This window comes from Trachymyrmex cornetzi, unplaced genomic scaffold (assembly GCF_001594075.2).
Source record: "Trachymyrmex cornetzi isolate Tcor2-1 unplaced genomic scaffold, Tcor1.1 scaffold2060, whole genome shotgun sequence".
NCBI lineage: Eukaryota > Metazoa > Arthropoda > Insecta > Hymenoptera > Formicidae > Trachymyrmex > Trachymyrmex cornetzi.
Genome location: NW_017296703.1, coordinates 76417 through 81974, shown reverse-complemented (window position 1 = coordinate 81974; position 5558 = coordinate 76417).

The following is a 5558-nucleotide window of genomic DNA, read 5'->3' as shown; positions in this document are numbered from 1 at the left end:
CCCGCGAGTCGCGCGATCCTCGCCACCACGGATTGTCTATGTCCAACAGCGGGGCGCGGACGCTTGGCACAACAAAGTTCTTCGAGCCGCTCGATGCACTCGTCGCATCGTTGCAGCCACGCGAAACATTCAACCAAAGTAGCGACCTGACCGCACTGCTCCAGCAATTCGCGTTCCACTTGCTCGTGGTTTTCCATGTTTTTTAAATCAAAGTCTTTAGATCACGTCGCACTCTTCCACGGAGCACTTGCAAGTGACTCGATCACACACGTTGCACCACCGCTCCATATCTATAATTGCATAGTACATTCGCGCCATGTGATAATTTTCTAATGCGAAACAGCATGTTCACAAACAAAGCATTCATCATCACACATGTCACGAAAATATTTTTTTAAAGCAGGATCCTCGCAGTAATAACATGGCATATTTGCATCACCACCTATCAACAGATTGGCTATTTTTTCACCACCCGCGGGAATCGTAATGTTTCTGTAGCAGTAATAAACGGTCTGCATTGCGATTTTCGACACACAAAAAAAGTCGTCTGTTAAATTGTCAGTTTTATATCTATTTTCAAAGTCATAGTTCTCACAATGTTTATTGAATAACCGCGTGTACACTTTCTGTCGCGCGAATAAAGGCCAGAAACAAACGGGCTCGTTGTGAATTTCTGCTTGTTTCCTGACACGCTGGCCGCATATTCCTAACCCTCGATCGCGTAGAAATTGCACCGGTGATATTCGCACACTTGTGTCTCTCTCTGTCACGACTTTTCCTAGAACGCGTATCGCATCTTTTCTAGTATGCAATACATTGCTTTCATCGTACTCCATCTTCATTCGTTCCATTATCTCATCGTGATCCATGTTTCGTTCACAATACTGTTCACATTACTGTTCAAATAGTATTATAAAACATTAAAACTATTATAAAACACACTTCATCTCAAATATTTGCGAACTATTCAGGATCCACGTTTCCAATGTTCTCGGTTATGTCCGCTATATCCACGACGTTCGCACGATGGTTAGCCACACTTTTCGCACTGCTCTTATTGCGATCGATTCGACAATCTCTCAAGACACCAACTGAGGTGTCGAGCACTTATGATATATTATATATTTCGTTATGTCCAATGGACTCCATGATTTCTCCATTTCGTGAAAATTCCGACAAAATAGTCGTTAGGACAAAGCGCTAACCTAACCTAACATAAAACTCGAGCGTTAACTTTGTGCGGATACCTGCACATCCTGCATTCTACATTTACTGCAGAAAAGTTATGTTTTTTTTGTTTAGTATCCGAAATATCGGCGCTTCTCTTAGCGCGTCACGACATGTCACCGATCTGACAGTGTATATAAACAGTGTACAAAGCTTTTTTCGTTTAATCGTAAACTTCGATTACGAGCGATAAGATATGGATCGAGTAAAAGAATATATACATCGAAAATCGATCGAGTGCAAGGGGTACCGTCCCTTACAGCAAGGTCCGCCAAGTCCCCCATCACAATCGAAGGAAAACCCGAGATATTGGGAATGTCCCAACGAAAAAGCATTAAAGTCACCAACGAGTTCCTCATCATCAGCGCAATCAAAATATAAGCCATAAAGTATTGCATTTACGGTGACTAGTGTAATGCATATTATTCTCCGTTAAAAAAGCGAATAGTGATCAAAAAGTTTTTTTATTCTTTTTTTTCCAGAAACCGCTGCTAGCGACGTCCGAGCCACTGATCGTGTTCGAACGCTGCTAATCGCAAAAGAATATTATAAAATGAGAAAAATCGGTGTAATAAGATGTGAATAAAATTAAATTCGTTCGCATCACTATATATGTATATGTACTTTATTTTACTACCCATCCGTCATATCCTTTGCCCTAGTAAAAGAAAAAGAAAAGAACACAGCGTATTGTGAAAACTAAGTTATAAAAAGACAAAAGGAAAAAGAGGTTCTTGTACTTTTATGGGCAGGTGGCGGTGGCCCATGGCGGCAGCGGCGGCGGCGGCCCGCAATGCATTTTTGGGGTGGTCGCGGGATTGCAGTAGCGACCGGGGGACCTTCTCCGCGCTCTAGCCACATAGAGTTAGAACTCGCCTACTATACCTACTCTCAATAATTATGAAACTTGGTTGTATTTAGGTATTTAAAATAATTAATAAATATTGTTTCTATAGAAATATTACATTACGCTATATCTTGGTCGAAAAACGGTTGGAGTATATGCCCTTTGTAACACTTTTCGTTCTATAACTGTTTGTTTTTTGTATTGTTTTTTGTTCATGGCAATATTTCCTTTTTTTGTGATGTTTTTTTGTTGACTTGTACGTGACTGCAATCCCCAAAATCTTACTGCCATTCCGCATGACGTCATACCCCCACCACCGAAGAATCCTCGCGCTACGCTTCCCCTCGCCTACGAGTATCTCGCGCACCCCGCGCTCCCCTCTAGCCCCATGGGTTAGAACCGGCCTAGTATATCTACTGAAACCCTTCCTTTGTTGTCGTTGACGAAGCATCTCGCAGATGACCAAACGTCTTTCCATGTCTCTCTCTTTCAATTTGTATGGCACCCAATTTCCTTCTTTTTGCACCATTCCCATTGCGTGTAGACGTTTTCCAACAGTGGATCCATCAACATTTAACTCTTTTGACAACCTATCGAGCGATAAACTTGAATCTTCTTCGAGTAATGCTTGCAATTCTGCATCTTCAAATTTGTTCCTTCGCGTTCTTTGTCACGCACGTCAAAATCACCACTGTTGAATCGCCGAAACCATTCTTTACAACTGGTTTTCGATGGAGCATGCTCACCGTAAACATCTATGAGCAAACGATGCGATTTTGCAGCACTTTCCTTTAAAATAAAATAATGGAGTAAAACTTCCCGCAAATGTTGCTTTTTTGGAATAAATTCCGACATCTTCAACGCAAAAAAAGTTACTCTTTTTTACGCTTCGAACGAATGCCAACTATTGGGCTCAAAAGTTTGAACACAAACCTTTCAAACACATGTGTTACCGTTCTATCAAACACACAAGCAATGCTACTAACGACATCTTTCTACAATAGGCGGAAACCTATTCCCATACCCAATACTATCCAAAGAGGATATGATGATTCTAAATGGGCAATTTAGTTTAATTGTAATTTTGTTTTTTCCATCCTGCCAACAGTTGCCTCAAGTTACTGTTAATTTTACTCGTGGGATCCTTGAGAATTTTCATGTACGTGTCTTTATCATCAAGCATTGTTTTAACTTTTTCAAAATACATGTTTTTGTCTAGTGCTACCGTTAAACTGTCTTTGTCAGCTTTAGTGAAAATAATGTTATTATTGTCCTTTAAAAATTGCTTAACCGTGTTGCTTTTTGTAATTTTTTGGTAACAAAATTCTTTTTTGGTTTGAGAGAAAATAGGCTATTTATTATTGCAATAGAATTATTTCTAACTGAGTTGTGAACAGACGTCTGTAATTTTTTTATATTGAATTCAACATTTTTATGATTTCAAAAATTAATTTGTTATTATAACAAATGGGAAGCGAAAAGTTTCCACCTAATTGCAAATGGCACTGAACACACTCTGGAATAGAAACCGATGAAAGATTAGTGAACCATTTATCCCTTAAACATGATAATGAACATTTGTTAATTTCAAATTCATTCGGAGCGACAGTAACCTCAACCAAGTTGTATCCCTCCGAAGGTGTAATCCTTTTATTGTGAAACAACTGGCCAATGTCACTGTCACTATCATGTACTTCATCCAGAAGTACTCAATGCTCCTTATCTCTCCCCTTCTTTTCATCTTTTCTTTAAAATTTAGCCTTTAAAACAAGCATTCTTTTTGTTAATCCTTTTTCTTGCAAGTAAGAACTCGTTATATATCTTTTTGTCCTGAGATTGAAAAAAATTATTTAATATATTTATAGGAATCCCCCTTGAAGCAATGCGAGCAAGATGGAAAGTTCTATTTCTCGCGATATTAATCGACAAATATGCATCACTAAGTTCCACCTTGAGAATTCTTTTAATGTAATCATCCCGAATATTATTCAATTTATTTGTTGAAGAATTTTTCAAATCAAAATTTGATGTGAACTTAATGATTCTGTTTAAATGTGAAGGCACAATCTTTCTGTTAATACAGCTTTTTGTAAATCTAACTCGATTCATGTTTTTATAAATTAATTTCCGTTGTTTAATCCATTCTTTCAGTAAGTTACAATAATAAATTCCAAACACGCAATGAATAAAATTAAAAAATGATCTATGTTGTTCACGCATTTTTCAGCCTCGCATAATTAATAATGATGAATTACAAATTAATATAAAAACTAATAAGTTTTGGAACGCCTATGGGTTCACCGCTTTCTCCGATTGCTAACTTAGTTATGATGGATTTGAAGAATTGGATGTTGAGTAATATTCAATATTATATAGCATTCTATTATAGATATGTAGACGACATCGTTCTTTGTTTACCGAATTCTAAAGTTGATTCTATTCTTGAAAAATTCAATTCATTCCATCCAAGGTTACAATTCACTTTGGAAGTGGGTGGTAATTCTATCAATTTTTTGGACACAAATATACTTTTAAAAAATAATTCATTAATATATTTGACTGGTATCAAAAACCAACATTTTCGGGAAGAATTTTGAATTTTTTGTCTCAGCATCCAATCTCGCAAAAGAAAGGCATAATTTTCAATCTGGTACATAAAATTTTTTATATCTCACATCCACAATTTCACAAAAAGAATCTTGAATTTGTTGTTAGGATACGTTTAGAAAACGATTATCCACTAAATTTAATATTCGATACTATTAATAAGAGAGAGAGAGAGAGAAGAGAGAGAGTAAAAACATTAATAAATAAATTGAATTTTTGTTCAGCTAATAAAAAGACAAATAACAATTTAGCTAAAGAACGCGTTAAATGGTTTTCGATACCATATTTGGAAGAGATATCGAATAAATTCAAAAATACAATTAATGGGGTTTGCCATAGGGTTTCATTTTTTAGTTTGAACAAGTTGAATCGCTTTATTAAAGTTTATAAGGATTCTTTAAACAATGAATTGAAAAAGAATGTGGTTTACAAGATCAACTGTCGTGATTGCGATGTTTCCTATGTGAGACAAACTGGGAGAAAATTAAAAACCAGACTTTCTGAATACAAAAAGCATATCCATAGTACAACATCCACTCATTCAGTGATCACAGAACATAGGTTGCAGAACGATCATGACTTTGATTGGCAAAACGTAGAAATTTTGGATGTAGAAAACTATTATAATAAAAGGTTAATATCAGAGATGATGCATATTAATCGACAGACCAATGGGCTGAATCGACAACATGATACCATTGGTTTAAATCACGCGTACATTGAAATTCTTAATAAACTTTAAGGCTCGTTCATAATACATTGTACATTATATAAACTTGTTTGTCTTCAAATTGACCGCTATGTCACTTGTTTAGAAATCATTATTTAACTGACTGTCGAAATGACAAGACATATTGTTCTCGCAGTTATTTTTTTT